Source organism: Schistocerca serialis, chromosome 1 (assembly GCF_023864345.2).
Source record: "Schistocerca serialis cubense isolate TAMUIC-IGC-003099 chromosome 1, iqSchSeri2.2, whole genome shotgun sequence".
Classification (NCBI taxonomy): domain Eukaryota; kingdom Metazoa; phylum Arthropoda; class Insecta; order Orthoptera; family Acrididae; genus Schistocerca; species Schistocerca serialis.
The window spans coordinates 1,152,232,509-1,152,252,299 of record NC_064638.1 but is presented as its reverse complement, the minus strand read 5'-3'; the positions used below and the strand labels follow the sequence as shown (position 1 = coordinate 1,152,252,299).

Sequence of the window (19,791 nt, the reverse complement as noted above, 5' to 3'; positions counted from 1 at the left end):
TGAAATGCACAGATTCTTTCACGGTAAGGCGGGGGGGGGGGGGGGGGGGTGGAAGTAATGGCATCACGAAGGGCATCCGGCCAGCAACTAGCGTTATCATTGCCGCAACCCATCTATTAGTGCCGCCTCATAGACGGAACGGGAAAAGGCAAAAGAAGAGCAAGACTCAGATCCACAGTTTCTGTAGTATTACTGTTTTCAATTTTTTTTTATTTTGAGGTGGTGTTTGCTAGAAACAAGTGGTAGAACTAATGAATTTTGACATACTAGCCAGCGCTGAGACCGAGGGAGGTGGTGCTGTGGTTAGCACACTGAACTCGCATTCGGGAGGACTACGGTTCAAACCCGCGTCCGGCCACCCTGTTTTAGGTTTTCCGTGATTTCCCTAAATCGCTTAAGACAAATGCCGGCATTGTTCTTTTGAAACGGCACTTCCGACTTCCTTCTCCATCCTTGCCAAACCCGATGGGACCGATGACCTCGCTGTTTGGTCCCCTCCACCAAATCAACCGACCAACCAACCAACCAGTTATGTACATTGAAGACTGCAGGCGGTAGATTGCATGGGCATGTGTCACCATTGTGAATATTACAGTGATACTTGGAGTAAGTTGTCCAGAAATGCTGTCCATACATCCTCCGATGCCGAATCAAAACACCAGCAAACAACGGGCCAAGTAAATGAACAGTAGACAGAATGGTCGAAACGAGTAGGCAACTTGCAAGTTTATGGTTTCTGCAAACCACTTACAGCAAATGCCATGATGGTCGCCCGCCGGAGTGGCCGTGCGGTTCTAGGCGCTACAGTCTGGAGCCGAGCGACCGCTACAGTCGCAGGTTCGAATCCTGCCTCAGGAATGGATGTGTGTGATGTCCTTAGGTTAGTTAGGTATAATTATTTCTAAGTTCTAGGCGACTGATGACCTCAGAAGTTAAGTCGCATAGTGCTCAGAGCCATTTTGAACCGTGATGGTCCCGTATTCGTTCTCCCGCTTCGAGCTTCCCTTCCGTCTCTAGCGGCATCGGCGTTTACAGGAAACTGCACCCTCATCTTCCCTTTCTCCTTCCTCTATCACTTAGTGTTTCAAGGCTGTAACAAGTCAAATGTTACTTCTCTTCACGGTATCCTTTAACAGACGCCGGGTCAGGACGCTTCAGAAGATGGTAAAAGTGGGGGGAAATTATTCAAATTGTGGTCTTTCCTTATTTGCGTAGAGGTATAGCCAGTGTTATTTAGCACAGCGTTGTACACTTCCTCCGGAGCTTCAGCAAATGACTTCTTGAAAACTAGAAGATCTACAGGAAAGAGACACACATCAGTGGGCAGAGCATCTGTCCAAGTTTTGAACTCATACTACAGCGTTTATGATATGGCAAACATTAACGTGTTAGTGCGCTACACTGAAGCCGCTGAAATGGATTGGCCGAGAAGGCGTGGCGGCAGCCCACTTCGGAAACCTGCTCACTGGCTTGGCTGTCGCCAGGCGCAATCTAATTCGATGCGATAGCTCTGAACAGGCGATTTGTCTGCGTGTCCTCACGCGTGCGCCCCCTAGTGCGGCTATGTCACGGTGCTTATTACGCATCGAGACGTGGAAAGAGGGCTCTCTCCACTGATATGTGTTTTTTTCTGTATGTTTCCGCAGGTTTCACTCGGTCATCTTCCGAATCCGCCGATGTAGTTATGAATAAACCTTCACGGTGCGTTCAGACAAGACCAGAACCAGTCACTCTACGTACCTACAGCTAATTTTAGGACGCAAGGCTGCCTGTGGTGGGAGGGTGGATGTTCGGTGCTTTTCTCTTAGGGAAAGCAAACTAGACTGCCAGTCGGAGCTCCCGGATAACGGACGACTGTAGAGTTTGAGAAGCCCGGCAAGCCATTTGAAGGCTAAACAGTATTTCCTGCACGAGAGTCGCCAGCCCGCGCTAGCACAGAGAGCCTGGGGCGAGGCGATGCGGTGCGGCCGTAGATGCAGATAGGTGGGTAGCAGGGATCGATGTGCGGGCCGCGGCGCCCATCGCTCATTTCGCGCGACAGCCGGCGACTTTTTGTGCTGACTGTGGCTGCTGGTGCGGTCCTGGCGCTGCCTCTGGCGCGCCGCCCGCTGGCCGCGTGGCGCCGGCGCCGCCCCCGCCGCCGCCCCCGCCGCCGCTTCCACCTCGCGCCGCCGCGACGCCGCTGTCTGCCTCAGCCACCTTGTGAACTGCCTGCCGCCTGCCTGCCAGCACGCTTTACGGCCCCTCCGCTATTCTACTCGGCAAACCTCTCACAAATGCAAAGGGTACTTGCCACATACCAGATGTTAAATCTTTTCCCCGTTCCATCCAAGTGCAGACAGCGGGGAGAATGATCGCTTAAACGCTTCTGTCCGCGCTGCAGTTAATACAGTTTTGTCCTCACAGTTCCTACGGGGGAAGGGGGGGGGGGGGAGGTAGGGGGCAGTAGTACATTCCTAGATTCATTCCTTTTGAATCAGGTTTTCAAGGGATGTACGCAAACTGTCGCCAGTGGTCTGCCAGCTCAGTTCTTCCAGCATGGGTCGAACGAAAGTGTGACTATTCACGCTGTCCTCCTCTCTATAAACATCCAACATCCCCCGTCAGACCTGTTTGGTATGGGTCTCACACACCCCACCGAAATTCTAAGGTGGTTCGAACCGCTGGTTTTCCACCGTCTCTGGCATGTGGATCAATATATACAAAGTATTTTAAATGTTTATTTGACACTACAATAGTGAGGTCAGAGTCACAGTACATAACATTTTTTCTTTAAAAAGAAGGTGTTACATTACCAGTTTCAACGGAGTACGGCGTCATTTTCAAATGTAGGACATAAGTTGGAGAATATATAATGGGAGTTATGACCATACATCTGCCAAAAATTACGAGAAATAATGAGACCAGGCAACCGAGGCAATGGTGGCACAACCAAGTCACTACAAGTTACACCCATGCTTGCCCAAACGTTCATTTCTTGTACTAATGTAGAAAAAAATGAAAAGGAAAAATTTATCTACTGTGACTATTGCTTCACTATTGTATTGTCAAGTAAACATTAAGTTATATTTTGGTCGCACTTCTTACAACAATTATGTTGGAATATAGAAAATACAAAGTTGTCAAATTTTTCCGGATGAGAAACATAGCGACGGTAGAGGCTATGAAACTTAGCATTTTGAGCAAACAAACCATTAACCAGAATTAAATATTTCAGACAGTACGAGGTCTTTAATGGAGAGCGTAAGTGAGACACGGTTTCGCCCCATAACCAGTAACGTCCTGTCTCAGAACTTAAGTGCGAGATTTGCCCACAAGTAACGTCATATGACATTACTTTCAAGGACGTGAGAGTGCGACTGCTTCTAACAGTCCTGTAGTTCACATGGAGCGTCGCAGGAGAACGTAAGCACGTCGGGGACAGCTTCTAATTTCCACTCGCTTCGAATCTCACTTCACAGTAGTCACTGTGCCTACTCATTTCACATTAGTAACTGAATTCACAGAAATTATTTTTTTAGTAACGGATTGTAGTTTGCGTCATATATACGAATGTGGCAACTAGAAAACACCTCCATCCCCACCCCCCACCGCCGACAGTGGTTGGTTATGAGATGGAGTGTTCGCACGCAGCAACTGCACAGCTTTGTCACACGGTTACACAACGCCTACGGCAAAAATAGATGGCAAAACAGATTAGCAACAATTCACAGTCATATGTTAGTATAAAAGTTTCACGATACTTGACAAGTTAAATGAAGTAAGAAGGTTGTGCGTGACAGTATAGATCAATATTCACTAGCATTGAACTGTCATTAAACTTTGGTGCAGTCCTAAATTTTGCGCAGAGTTGAGTTTGGCACTTCTTGGTTGTGACTATAGATGAGTCCTGAAATACGCTCTTAAAGTACTAACTGCCGAGTGGAGCCGTGTGTGTGTGCTTATTCCTATGCTAGGCAAATGAATGTCCGCTCGGGAACGGTTTGTGTCAAATAAAACGGAAGCGTAACATAGTTGTGGTCCCGTGCACACTCTCTGGGATACAGCCTGAGCGACATCGCGCCTGAGAAGTAGGCAGCATGCTTCGCTCTTCTGTGTAGGCTGTCTCTCGTATCTGGTGGAGGACACAGCAGTTATGCATGCTTGTTACAAAAAATGGTTCAAATGCCTCTGAGCACTATGGGACTTAACGCCTGAGGTCATCAGTCCCCTAGAACTTAGAACTACTTAAACCTAACTAACCTAAGGATATCACATACATCCATGCCCGAGGCAGGATTCGAACCTGCGACCGTAGCGGTCGCGCGGTTCCAGACTGAAGCGCCTAGAACCGCTCGGCCACACCGGCCGGCTCTTGTTACAGAAAGTGTGATTACACATATGTACGTAAATCAGCACTGTTCACACATGTATGACCGCTCTTGACACATCCGTACCCTGTGACTGCGAAGGCCACTACTAACTACTGCTTACCGAGCCAAACGAAAGATACGAAAAAGCTACGCTACCTCGTAAAGAGTTCTGTTGCGTCTGTTGCTGTAGTCTCAAATGTAGCAATGGAAGACGAGAAGGCGTAATATTACTTGCCTCCACCACTATGAAAGCACAAACTGACGGAAGAAGCCGCTCCAGTTTTTCGCCTTAAAGACGTTTATTACTGTTGCCAGGCTGAAATTTTTCTCTCACCTGCTCGTACTTCATGCTGTGTTACTGCACCTACCAAAGATTTTAACAATTCCTATTGATACTGAATATGGTAAGTTGTTAACTGTTTCCCAATCATTCTCCTACCCTGAAACGTTTTTAGTTCTTAGAAGCTCCCTTCCTTCTTACCTTTCAGGTACAGTACGATCCGCACCAAAATCATAGCCTTCACAAGGCCGCCACCTATGCTCAGCAGGGAATTAGATAATGTAGTATCACGCGTTGTCTGGGAGTCTCTGAACAGCAGTTTTGTGTCCATGGGAAATAGTGATTTCTTCCTTCACGTCCCTCTGTACTTGCCATATATCCAAATGTATTACTGGTAAATTCGCGAAAAAATGACTTTGCGTACTGTACCTATAGCTCATGCCCAAACCTACGACGTTGTTCTCGCGAAATGTGACAGACAGACAGCAACTGGTTCCCGAGGCTTGTGTGACATGCAGAGTGCAGTGCGGACAGAAAACGGAGCTTTGCCCTGGCAGAAGCGCGCGAAGTACAAAATGCCGCGAAGTGGGTAATATCGAGGGGAAGCGCCGACGGCACGAGGCCCGGAGAACAGAGCAGCGTGGCGGCGACAGTGATGGATCACATTCCGAACAGCGGCCGCCTTCCTGGAAGACACTCTAAAAGGTGCGCCGGGAGCGCGAGAGTAGTATTTCAGTGTCAGAGCCGGCTTAGCGGGCAGACGCGCCGCGCCGCTGGGCAAATTTTCCGCCGCCGGCGCGCGGTCCGCCTTCATAAACATTCCAGACTCGCTGCTCGCGAAAATCGCCGGCACACTATGCCAGTAGTCTGACGACTTGTTCCACCAGCTTCTTTGTTCGTGATTTTCATTCACATTCTCTCGCCATACTTCTACATAATAAATTTTCTTGATCTCCGTTTTTCTGAAGTGTTCATTCTGTGAGGTACAGGGTATCTCTGGGGTTTCAGAAGATCACATACTGAAAAAATATCAGTTATCAGGGCAGGGCGTCTCTCCGACTTGGATTCATAATACGCGCCGTGGCGGTGGTGCGCTAGGAGCAGACGTGTCAGAACATGTATACAAATAAGCTCCTCTATGCTGTGGCATCGAATTAGTTCTCGCCTGCAGATCTCGGGAGTCATCAATCTGACTAATTCGATGGGATCCGAACTGTCTCGTGCCAACCTCTTCATCTCAGAGTAGCACTTGCGACGTTTATCCTCAGTTATCTGCTGCATATATTCCAGTCTCTGACTCCTCCTACACCTCCCTCTAGTACCACGGAAGTTATTTCCTAATCTGTTAACACATGTCCTATCATCCTGTCCTTTCTTCTTGTCTGCCTTTCCCATATCTTTCTTCGCCGATTCTGTAGAGAACGTTCTCATTTCTCATCAGTCCTCCTAATTTTCATTATCCTTCTGTAGCACCGCAACTCAGACGCTTCGGTTCCCTTTTTTCCGACTTTCCCTCTCTAGAGTTGCCGGCAGATAGACAACCCAATCAACAGATTTCCAAAGTGAGCTTTTGTCGTACTTTGCCTGGCATTTTGTGTCAGCAACTTCAATAAATCTCACACACGAGCTAACGTTTGCCGTGCCTCGGACAGAGCACAAACTGAGCAGCTGTGAAACAAGTCAAAAACATGGAGAGACGCCTGTGTACACTGACATGTGTTTATCTTCTGTATGTCCAGTAGTCTTGACGCATCCATCTTCTGGAACTCCAGAGGTACTTACGGATAACCGTATACTTGGTCAGCGTATTGTAGCTGTTGTATCATCTTAACTGTACTGCAAGGAAAATTATTCCTTTCTATATCTCCAATTTCCAGAGCCCTGTTCCGAATCTTGGGGTGGCTTTACTGATTAAGTATACGAGTTGCAAATGTAGATTTCAGGTCTACGTAAGTCAACTCTTCCATTAGTCAGTCACGTTGCTTATCCTACCTCACGAAAGTCTGTTGGTGAACTGTCATTTAGCCTGATGATTTCAAGTATTTGACATTCAAAACTTATGAGGAAACGATATTTAGTTTACATATGGTGATTCTTGGTGTCAGTCGATCTTCCGGATTCTACAAGACAAGGTTCCGTCCTGATTACATAATCGTGATAATTTTTCTGACGTGTTTAATCGCAGTTATCGGTTGGTTTGAGGATGGCTTCCCTGAAGCTGTGGCTCAGACATTGTGCGAACAAACATCTATAGCTAAACGCCTCCTCGCGCAATGCCACGATTTCTTTTTGGTAGTATCTTGTTATTTCTTAGATGCTGCGACTGTTATACTTGAAAGGAGTCCTTGATTCCTTTAAACTAACTTCAACACACCCGAAAGCGGCCGTCCGATTACGTGGATTTGTGCGGGTTGTCAAAAACGGTCCGAAAAGTTTAAGGATGTTGCAGGGTAGGTTGTACTGAGAAATAATTGTTAAAAAAAATTGATACGTTGCACCGTTTTCGAGTTAAATGAAATTGTGGCCAATAGGATAATTACGCTTGCAAATTCAAGCGGCCCGTCCAGACTGTGTCGATAAACATGTTATTCGTTTGGTTCCCTCAAACTGAACAAGAGAGGGATACAAAAATTGGACGTGGGCCGGTAGTAAGGATCGAGCGCGAGCCAGAGACTGGGCAGTCTCGTGCTCTGTCATCTGTGTTACGAGAACAACGGACACTAATTGTATTTGGCGAGCCTTTTGAATTTCGAGGCGCAACAGCCTGGTTGGCTGTCTTCAAAACTAGTTAACTCGCAAACGACGCAACGTATCGAATTTTTTTCCTGAACCCTGCAACACCCTTACAAGCTTTTCAGTCTGTTTCTGCCCACGCTGTATAATAAAGCCGAAGTGGTCTTTACGAACCTACCATGTCTTTGACATTTCTCTTTACTGATTTTATATGCAGTACCGGTTGTGATAGCTTCGTATTAAGGGTGGGCGATCCATGTTCTGCTTCACCATGAACTTCAAGTCCTAAAATTGCCTTTTTTTGTTCCAGGAATTCCCTAAGCATAAACGAGACCAATGACGCTTACGCTTTCCTTAAATCCGATTTAAATCCACGCCAACACGAGTTTTAATTTAATACCTGGTACCTAATCAACAACAGTTGTAATCGTTAAGATAGGAGGAGTAAAATACAACTTGTACAGAAACCAGCCGACAATTGTTGGGACTTGGGAGGGCAGCACTGGTTGAGAAAGGAGTGAGGCGGGGATGAAGCCTATCACCAATGTTACTGACTGTAGACTTACCAAGCAGTAAAGGAAACGAAAGGAGAAATTTGGAGAAGGAGTTAAAGTTCAGGGAGAAGAAATAAAAACGTTGAGGTTTGCCGTTGTCGTCGTGATTCTGTCACAGGCGGTAAAGGACTTGGAAGAGCAGCTGAACGAAATGGATGGCGTTTTGATAGATGGGTATAAGACACGACTACAAAAAATGAAGTTGAATTAAATCAGATGTTGCTGACAGATTAGAAACTGAGAGACGAGTTCTGTTATTTGAGAAGTAAAGCAACTGATGATGACCGAAGAAAAGAGGATGTAACATGTAGACTGGCAATAGCAGGAAAAGTGTTTCTGAAGAAGAGAAACTTGTTAAAATGTAATGTCAAAGAATTAGGAAGTATTTTCCGAAGGCATTTTTCTGTAGTGTAGCCTTGTGCGGTAGTGAGACGTGCAGAATAAAGAGTTGAGACAAGCTCTTGAAATGTGCTGCTGCAGAAGAATGCTGAAGGTTAGATGGGTAGATCGTGTTAACTAATGAGGAGATACTGAATAGATTTGCGGAGAAACGAAATTTTTATCATAATTTGATTGCAAGGAAGGGATTAGTTGCTAGGACACGTGATTCAAATGGCTCTGAGCACTATGCGACTGAACTTCTGAGGTCATCAGTCGCCTAGAACTTAGAACTAATTAAACCTTAGTTTAAACATTAGTTTTAATAGTTAAAAAAAAACGCCGGTCTTGTAAACCGGAAATAGGTCTAGCCCCCACTTTTAAAACTTCAGAGGTGAAAAAGCTTCCATCATTGGTCCCCAAAACCGATATTTTAAATAAACTAACCCCTGAAATGGTTAAGATAATAATTATATGACTAACAAATGTAATAAATATTAATTTTATTAAATTAAGACCTCCGATATCAATAATACTTTTCGTTATCCTCCAAACTTTTTTAGTTGGATTAATAAAAGGAACAATAATGGAAAGATATTGACGATCATATATTTTATTCTTAACATTTCTTGGTGGCATATTAGTCCTATTTATTTAGATTACAAGAATTGCATCAAACGAAATATTTCAACCTAAATCAATTACCATAATTATTACCCTACCAATATGAGTATTTATTATATCCATATCAATTATCCTAGACATAACAATATTTATAGACTTCTTGAAAAATACTGAAGCTGTAAATATTGATAATTCAATCAATTACCAAGAAATAACAATATCTTTAGAAAAATTATATAATAGACCAACATTCATTATTACAATAATAATAATAATAATAATAATAATAATAATAATAATAATAATAATAATAATAATAATAATAATTTATTTATTTTAGCACTATTAGCAGTAGTTAAAATTACTAATATTAACCAGGGGCCTATTCGTAAAATAAGATAACTTACTAATTACTAAGGACATCACACACATCCATGCCCGAGTCAGGATTCGAACTTGCACCGTAGCGGCCGCTCGGCTCCAGACTGTAGCGCCTAGAACCGCACGGCTACTCCGGCCGGCTTAGGACACGCTCTGAGATATCAGGGAATTGTCAGTTTGGTATAGACGGCAGGTGTGGGGGCTAAAATTTGTAGAGGGAGAGTTAAGAGATGAATACAGTGAGCAAATTCTATTGGATGTGGGTTGCAGTAGTTTTTCGGATGTGAAGAGACTTGTACAGGACAGAATAGCGTGGAGAGCTGCATGAAGCCAGTCTTCGGACAGACCATACCATCGAAACAATACATTAAGAATACGGCAGTACTGGAGGATAAAGTGTCGATAGTTTGCGCTGGACAGCAGCGCATGCCCGGTAACCTGAGCTCACGTGTTTTATAGAGGACGGCGCGGCGCCGCGCTGCGGGCCTTGACCGAATGAGCGACTTTTTTGTGGGGGATTGCGGTGGCAGGCAGGCAGGCACGCGCCTGTTTGCCGGGCAAACAGCTGAGCCCCGCCACCTGGCCGCCGGCACGTCCGCGTAATCCGAACCTCTTCTCGTGTTAATTGACAGGCGCCGGCGGGCGAGGCGAGGAGAAGCGAAGCGGGCCCAGCCGCCTCCATTCTGCCCACCTCTCCCACTGCCGCTGCGGATTCTGCCGCCTGAGCACCTCGTCTCGACACACACACACACACACACACACACACACACACAGGTGTGAGTAGCGTGCAAGAAACGTAAAACTGACGAAGTGTGCTACGTTCCTCGATACGCAAATTATTAATGTTTCAGCACAACATAGTATGTGGAAGTAACATCGTCTACATTCTGTATAAAGGGTGTTAACAAAAATTGTAGAATGCTTTGAGAGTAGTAGTACACATAGAAACAAGACAAATAAGTCAATTAAACATGAGTCCGGAAACGCATACTTCCTACGATAAACTCGTATTTACAGGAGGCGCTCAACGTGGTGTCCATTCATGACAATGCACCCCTCTGCCCTCCAGGGTAAGGAATGACGGACGCTTTGAAGTCTTCCCGGTTGTTGTCCTTGTACCTGCTGGCACGCATTGAAGACGCGACCCTGTACTACCCCCACATCATTGATTGGCGTGGCGTAGACCAATTCTTTTAAGTCTCCACCCTCGCTGGCCGGTGTGGCCGAGCGGTTCTAGGCGCTTCAGTCTGGCACCGCGCGACTGCTACGGCCGCAGGTTTGAATCTTGCCTCGGGCGTTGCTGTGTGTGATTTCCTTAGGTTAGTTAGGTTTAAGTAGTTCTAAGTTCTAGGGGCCTGATGACCTCAGATGTTAAGTCCCATAGTGCTCAGACCCATTTGAACCATTTGAATCTCCACCTTCCCCCAACCAAAAGTCTAGGCGAATGAGGTCTGGGGAACTAGCAGGCCAAGGTGTGGGGTTCACCCGATCGATCCAGCGGTTCTGAAATGTCTCCGTGAGAAGTTAGCGCACATTGCGACGAAAGTGTGCGCCATCATGCATGAACCACGTTGCTGCAATGGCTCAGCCTCCACCAAGATAGGGAATACAAAAGTCCAGATAATGCACCCCAGTCTTCGTGATAGCACCTATGGCTCTATTTATCGCCAAGTATGCCTGCCTGTTCGTTGACTGAGAGTCGGTGTCGATGCCCCCTTTCCTGAATTGCTTGGGGATTTACATCTATCCATACGTGGTCGTTATGGAAATTCGCAACACCATCTCTTTGTGAACCGAGCCTCGTCGGTAAATAAAATCCTTGATGTGAACAGTGGATTTGTGGCGCACTTCTGCAACAGCCATTGACAGAACGGCCGTCTGCCATGATGATCCTGTGGCCTTAGGGTGTGAAGGCACTGTAGATGATACGGCTACAGCACTTGTTCATGAAGTACCCCCCAGATAAGAGAGTGAGGCACGCCTTCTGCTGCTGCTAATCATCGCACACGTGTCCTAGTGGTTACTTCGACCAAACGTAGCACGTGTCAGGTGTACGGACTGTCTGGTGCCTTCCATTGTCAGTCCTCAGAGTTGCAAGAGTATATGCGCCCCTCAGACGCTGGAAAAGTCTTCCGAACAGCTTATCAGAGGCACACTGCGCTGTGGATATTTTTCAGCGTAGAGGGCACTGGTTCGCAGGGCACGTCCATTTGCTTAACCATAGCAGAATATCGTATCTTCCATTTCACTTGTCCGGCAGTAGGCTTACATTGCTCACAGGTGGTGAAAGAGAGAAAATGTAAATATAAGTACAAACAGCGCAATAACAGTACACACATAAGTGCATGAGCGTTTGGAAGAAGGTAAAACACCATGATACGTACCCAGGGTTGACAGTGTTGCACAATAAGACACGCAAACACGACGAAAACTAACGCACCCTACAACACGACTCGAACCACACAATTTTGACTGCAGACTACCTAATGGTAGGTAGACAGTATTGTAAGTAAGACATCATAATACCCTGCCGACACATTTGACGGAACGCCAATGCAACGACTGTGCTAATATCCGCAACCAAGCGTCGCGCAGCCCTTTCTATAAACACACGTTTATCTCGGGAAGTATACGTTTCCGGACTCGTGTTCATTGGACTTGTATGTATGAATGTATGTATGTATGTATGTATGTATGTATGTATCTATGTATTGAACTGGGGACCTAGAAACGACGTAGCCTTCAGTGATACACAACTCCACAACAGGCTACAGCAGTCCACTCACCCCACCGCCGCCCACACCGAACCTAGGGTTATTGCGCGGTTCGGCCCCCAGTGGCGTGGGTTCGAATTCGAGATGTCCTTGATAGATTTCTGCAGGTGTGCTCCACCAGAGGTGTACCCACAGGCCACACAGTTCTTGTAAATTAGGGGCCTGCCCGACAGCGTAATGGGTGTGTTCCATAGGGTTAGGGGTGACATCTTACATGAAAAGTTGCAGTTGGCCGGAAATAATGTTCATAATGTTCACGCAGTCCGCAGCTGACGTGGTTTCTTCGATTACTGCTGCAGATCTTCTGGAGGACAACGTCAATGCCAGCCACAGCATAACACCGCCCCCATAGTTGCATTTTTCGATCTGCCCTTCGTCTGGATGATGGTGTATCCGGATGCCGCATTCAGCCTGGTGTAACAAGAAACATGATACGTCTGACCATTTCCCCACAAGATCGTTTCTTTCGGAGCCACACGTTCAAGAATGTACCGTGAACAGTGTGCTCCGAAACACTTGCGCCTGTCATCAGACATGCCTACCGCCGCACAATTTGCTTTGCAGTGTGTACGAGCCTTCCGTATCCGGGTGCGCCTTGTCGCTTACTCCTGATTTGGCCGTCCTTAGACTGTTTTCCATAGATTGTCTCATTAGCACGAGGACAACTGACATTAGCACGCGAACCAACTTCGAGATGTTGGTTTCCAGGCTACACGCCATTACAGTCTTTACAGCTTAGTCCTATTTCCGTCAGAATTTCGAACACCTTGTACCATTTCATATTGTGTACAGCGGTACTCCTAGATATTTACTCTAAATGTACATACTCCGCAGGCCACTACATGGCGCGTGGTAGAGGATACCTTATACCACAGCTGTCATTCCGTTTCCCCTTTCCTCTCGAAAATGTAGCAAGGGACTGCCTGAATGTTTCCGTACGACACCTAATTTCTCTTATCTTTTCTTCGAAGTCCTTACGCGTGATGTACTTTGGTTCCCCAGATTTTCTCAACAGCGTTTCCCGGAAAAAAAGTCTTCTTTCCAGGGATTATCTCACGAAGGATCTCCGTCACGTGTTGGTCGAACCTACCCCTACCAGATCTAGCAGTACACTTCTCAGTTGCTTCTGTGTCTTTCTTTAATCCAACGTGGTGAGGATCCCAGAAACATTCGAGTAGCAGGCAAGTTTCCTGTACACTGTCTCTTTCACAAGTGAGCTGCACTATTCCTCTAATTTTCCTAGTAAACTCAAGGCGGCCTTTCACCTTACCTGCTGTCGACTTACGTGCTCGTTCTGTTTCATATCGATTAGCAATGTTAGATCTAGGTATTTAAACGATGTGGTTGTGCCAAGCAGAACAGCAGTTAACTACCCTACAACGCTACGTGTAAATAACAACAATATGGGAATTGTGAGTCCGTCTTGATGCAAAACACTTTTTGTTATTCGTTTACTTATTTATTTCTCAAATTAGTTCCAGCGACAAATATCGTCGTCATCAGTGGATTCTTTAAATCTGAAACATGCAGAAAATAGTAGTACAGTTATACACACACTGCGACATGGTATTACATTTTTAGCCGCGTGGCCTCAGGTGTGTGTGTGTGTGTGTGTGTGTGTGTGTGTGTGTGTGTGTGTGTGTGTGTGTGTGTGTCCTTAGCGTAAGTTAGTTTAATTTAGAATAAGTAGTGTGTAAGCTTAGGGACCGATGACCTCAGCAGTTTGGTCCCATAAGACCTTACCATAAATTTCCAAATTTGGAAAATTTATTATATTTGTACTCTTTGGTTTTTTAAATATAGTGTTCTGTGGATACTTTCGTACTACCTTATTTATTGTACGTTATAGAATGTTTTTAAGAGCTGTCGCTGCTTGCGGCGTATTTTCTGTGCTTTTTCTGTTGCCGTTTTTCTGTGCATACGTCATGTCATCTGCAAGTGTGTGAGCGGCTGTTAGTAAACAAGTACTAAAAGGTGAACTTACGTATTTCAGCCGGCCGGAGTGGCCGAGCGTTCTAGGCGCTACAGTCTGGCAACGCGCGACCGCTACGCTCGCAGGTTCGAATCCTGCCTCGGGCATGGATGTGTGTGCTGTCCGTAGGTTAGTTAGGTTTAAGTTCTAGGGGACTGATGACCTCAGCAGTTAAGTCCCATAGTGCTCAGAGCCATTTGAACGTATTTCAGTGTTATACAACATGTTGTAACGTGCAATAAATAGGGTAGTACGAAAGTATCCACAGAAAAGTATACTCAAAAAACAAACAGTAAAAATATAATAATGCGTTATAGTGTTAGTATAACTATGCTGTTTTCTGCATGTCTTAGATTTAAAGAACCCACTGATGATGTCGATATTTGTCGCTGAAATTAGTCTGGGGAATATAGAAGTAAACAAATAATAAAAAATGTTTTGCATCAAGGCGGATTCACAATTCCCATATTGTTGTTTTTCTATGCAAACAGGGGCCAACTGAAAGAGTTCCAAGATAAAGTTATTGCTACGCGTAAATGTTTGGGTTCCAGTGCATAAGGATTGTGACGCATCTATGTTAGCAATTGCGTCTCTGATCAGCATTTCCTCCGCGTGTGACGGAACTGTTGCCTCTGTGTTGCAGGGCGACGGCCTGGAGCGAACAGGCGACATTGCGGACACCTCGGCGTCGCTTACGAGTCGGCAGCCGCCGCGGCTTGCTGCACCCGATGGCTGTGCGAAGAACGGCGGCAGGGGCCGCTGCGGTGCCGCCATCACCTCCACCAGCACCACGCCCGCTGTGCGCACCGAGGACCGCTCGCCGGACGCCAGGCCAGCTTCCAGAGCTAAGCAGCAGGTGCGCGCCTCCGGTCGGCTCCTGGGACTCTGAGGTGTGGGCGATCGTGTGGACGCCGGGCCGTCTGCTGGACTCGGAAGTGTCGCGTCCGCACCGAGGCCACTGCGTCTCGTCTCCAAGGGGAGGAAGACAGGACTATGTAAAATTAATAAATAAATAAATAAAGAAACCAAGCAGGACTCAGATTACCGGTAGGAGAAGCGTGATCTGTACTTAATGGCTATGCGAGTTATATAGCGAGCAACCGTTTTCGTTTCTTTCCTTTTTTTTTTTTTCTTTTGTGGTACAAGAAAGAGTGTGTTTCGCTGTGATTCCTTCGAGTGAGTTATTTTCAGCACTAGTCCGCCCTAGTTCTCAGTCTCTGGAATACTCCCTCCAAGCGAGGGGAAGTAATCGATATCACATTACGTGACGAGAACTGTGTCTTTCACTGAGCAAGCAGTGATATATCCTCCGCATCGCAGTCGCCGTCACGCTGTCAGACTACTACAGAGAAATCTGTTGTGACCTTATAGTGCGAAAGGCAGTCACTAGTAAGTAGGCGTAATTGTGTAGACTTTTCGGAGCGTAAGCAGGTTGGCGCGCAAGCGGCGCGTTTGGAAAATCGGAGCCGATGCCTGCATCAGCGCGCCGGGTACAGTAGCTGCAGAGGACCTGCTCACGTCGGTTTTCCTTCATTTTTTCACTACTAGTTTAAGTTAATTTTGTATGAGAATTGATGCGTCAGAGTTGTTGTTAATCTTTAAGAATATTACTAATGTATTGTTATTTCGTGGCTGGCCTACACGAGGAGAGACAGGGAGAATGCATAGGGTGTAATGAAATCGCGGTTATTATCACTAGTTTTAAGGAGAAAATAATATCGCGAAACTGTTACTTATTTTTGTAGAATTCTTTTTTTTTTAATTATTGGGCTACGTTGTCCTGGCGCTGTGAGGGGATTTAGGCGTTAGTGAAGCAGGCGCACTGCTTTCTAGGATGGGACGCACAGCACTTCCGCTACCGAGTGGAAACTCGACGCTGGTTGTCGTACCATTTCCCACGGTGGCGTGAGAGCACCTCCCGCTGTCTTGGCAGCGACTTTGTTTTTGGCGGTAAGGGAATGGGAACGTCCCACCCCAACGCCTCCCAATCCTATCGCATACCATCGGGAACTTTAGGGGGAAACGCACTATTCAGGGAACTTAGGTTACACTTTATTCCGCAGGCGTGCCGGGCCCGTAGCGGAGCTAGATGCATGTCTCCTGTACGGGGAGACAGAGGAATAGCTTTAGGAAGCCAAAGAGCTACAGTCTCGTGTCTCTGAGATGACTCCTATTTTCTTTGTTTCGGACCACGAATCTTGATAGACCTCACGCTTCCTGTGTTTTTTGTTTTTATCGTGGAAAAATTTTTCAAACGCCCTACTCATTTCCGAAGAACGAGTAGCCAGAATCGCGCAAAAAATTGCCAGGGCGACGGAATACTTGCCGTGCGAGACAACCTTTCCACAACGGCGGGGAAAAGAAATTAATTCTTTATGCATCGTGTGAGAGTGCTACGGCGTTAATCTCTTTGTTACTTGCAAACACAGCAGCAGTGCCTGCCAGAAGACTCTTCTGGCGACGGAGAATTTACGTAGTGACGATGTAGTTTACGTAGAATCGTTTAGATTGCTAGTCTGTTAAATGTAGAGCAATGTTGACTGCCTGAAAGCAGGTACTGGGCGGGAAAGCGCCGCGTCGGACACGTGGAAACGCCGCCGCCGGCGTTTCCAACTACTTTCATGGACGATTCATAGATGTGTGGCCACAAGATGGAGAAAAATGTCAGTAAATGTTTTGGTAGCTGTAAAGAAAAAGTATAAAAAAATATTTAGAGCTTGTGGTTGGTTTGAATTAATGTACAAGGGAAAAAGAAAATGATTCTCGATTTTTGTGCGTCATCAAAGTGACGTCTGTTACAGGGTTGTGACTGTCTACAACGATAGTAATCAGTTGGGCTCAGAGCAACACCATTTCTCTTGCCTGTTACACTGGTGTCAAGTGTGGTGCCCGAGTGATGAAACTCGCTTTACGGACCCTCAGGTAGAAAGCCGTTGCTATAGCTATTAGATTACCACGTACATTTGGCCAAAGTTGTGAAACCGACTAATGCAACGATATACTATATAGGTAAGGTGAAGGGAGATTTACTGTTGAGCGTTGTTACAGATGGGAAATAAAAAGTGTGCTATGTTAGATGTCGTATATGAGTATTGTCAATTAAACATCTTGTCAGAAATTCGATACGATCGTGTATTTCCTTAACAGGAATGGCTAGTGTTTACACTGTCTGTTAAATTACTCAATGCAAATTTATTGTATCTGTTCGTTTTGTATAACGTTTAAATCTAAACTTGCAGGGATGCGCCGTACAACTTCAGAGGTTGTTGGATGACAAAACACTAGTGTAATTGCTATTTTAAATTTACTTCACTGTTCATTAAAATATATGTATATAACGGAGAAATGTAAATATACAGAATCAACTACTATGATTGTTGTTTCACAATAAAAGGAAAACACCTGATTTTAAATATGTTTTTGTTTCCCGCTGTTGCACCGTTCTCCCGTCCTGCATGGATTAATCAGTGTGTGTGACGTTTATTTTGTTTTGTACAAGGGGTAACTTACTAAACATTGTAACTGGGAGCTGGCAGGCAGAACTGCGTTACCACAGGGGTGCCATTTACTACTGACACCGGAACTGGAAAGAGGAATCCAGAGTTTGAGAAGAGGATACAGCATCCGAGGACATAGCGCTGAGGTAGCCAGTCACTTAACTGCAGAAAACAGTCACATGTTTTGGTAAGAATTTACAGGAAATCCGTTCCGGTAAATTACGGTGACTAAAGTAAAGACACACATTGGGATCACAACTGTTACAGTAAAAAAATGCAGTTGACTTACTAATTTATAAGGCAAGTTATAACATCCCTTCTCATTCACACAACAATACTTTTACAGAACGTTTCACCGTGATTGTATTACAAATGGTTAATGTGGATAATCGGACTCAGCTCTTCCCCAAAACATGTAGCGATATACACTCAAGAGAAAAAAAAAAAAAAAAAAAAAAAAAAAAAAACAACCTGGTAAACCTACCTAATATCGTGTACGGCTCCCGCGAGCACGCACAAGTGCCGCAACACGACGGAGCATCGACTCGACTAATGCCTGAAGTTGCACTGGAGGGAATTCACACCAGGAATCTTGCATGCCTGTCCATAAATTCGCAAAAGTACGTGGGGGGGAGGGGGTCGAGATCTCGTCTGAACAGCACGTTGCAAGGCATCCCAGATACGCTCAATAGTGTTCATGTCTGGGGAGTTTGGTGGCCAGCGGAAGTGTTTAAACTCAGAAGAGTGTTCCTGGAGCGTCTCTGTAGGAATTCTGGGCGTGTGGGGTGTCGTATTGTCCTGCAGGAATTGCCCAAGTTCGTCGAAAGGCAAACCGGACATGAATGGATGCAGGTGATCAGACATGGTGCTTACGTACGTGTCACCTGTCAGTTATATCTAGATGTATCAGGTGTCCCATATCACTCCAACTGCACACGCCACACACCATTACGGAGCCTCCACCAGCTTGAACAGTCCGCTGCTGGTTCAAATGGCTCTGAGCACTATGGGACTTAACATCTGAGGTCATCAGTCCACTTGAACTTAGAACTACTTAAACCTAACTAACCTAAGGACGTCACACACATCCATGCCCGAGGCAGGATTCGAACCTGCGACCGTAGCGGTCGTGCGATTCCAGACTGTAGTGCCTAGAACCGCTCGGCCACTCCGGAGGGCAGTCCGCTGCTGACATGCAGGGTCCATGGATTCATGAGGTTTTCACCAAAGCCTTACACGTCCATCCACTGGATACAATTTGAAAGGAAGACTCGTCCGAACAGGCAACGCTATTTCCAGTCATCAACATTCCATTATCGGTGTTGACGGAGCCAGGCGAGGCGTAAAGCTTTGTATCATGCAGTCATCAAAGGTACTCGAGTGGGCCTTCGGCTCCGAAAGCCCATATTGATGATATTTCGTTGAATGGTTCGCACGCTGACACGTGTTGATAGCCCAGCACTGAAATCTGCAGCAATCTGCTGAAGGGTTGTACTTCTGTCGAACGACTCTCTTCAGTCGTCGTTGGTCCCGTTCTTGCAGGATGCTTTTCCGGCCGCACCGATGTCAGAGATTTGATGTTTTACCGGATTCCTGATATTCACGGTACACTCGTGAAATAAAAATATGGCATTTCAGTCTTTGATCGCTATTTTTCATTTTCAATGACTGGTTTCGGGCTAGCTGCCCATCTTCAGATCTGTTAGACAAAGTTAAAAATATAATTAACAAGACAAGTGTCTATAGAAAAGACACTTGCTCCGACAACATCATAGAAGCGACGTCGCATCACCCGACACAGCATAAAAGAGCGTACTTTCATGCAATGTGCAACAGAGCCCTGAGATTGCCACTAAAGGAAGATGAGTTGCAGAAAGAACTAGGTATTATTAAGCAAGTAGCAGCAGCTAATGGATACAGGACACAAGATGTTACACGTATGTTTAACAGCCTCGTGATGACTAGGTGTTGTGTGATGTCCTTATGTTAGTTAGGTTTAAGTAGTTCTAAGTTCTAGGGGACTGGTGACCATAGATGTGAAGTCCCATAGTGCTCAGAGCCATTTGAACCATTTTTTTTATGTTTAACAAGATCAAAAACAAGTCCGTGGGTATCAGTAACGATTCTAGGAAAATTAGAGTTAAGAAGTTCGTCACCCTGACATACAAAGGGCGTGTGTCGGAAAGAATTGCCAAATGCTTTCGAAAAAACATCGCTGTGGCATTCCAGAATGAAGGGCAAATGGC

The 19,791-nt window shown here is 45.7% G+C and overlaps 1 protein-coding gene across 1 annotated transcript in view; it reads left to right on the top strand.

The window, feature by feature from the left end:
- Nucleotides 1-17,461, top strand: part of LOC126417815 (forkhead box protein O) — a 690,615-nt gene extending 673,154 nt beyond the window's left edge. The window contains exon 4 of the mRNA XM_050085147.1: nucleotides 14,692-17,461. The gene's annotated coding sequence lies outside the window, so the exon portion shown is untranslated. The remainder of the gene's footprint in view (nucleotides 1-14,691) is intronic.
- Nucleotides 17,462-19,791: the final 2,330 nt, after the last annotated feature.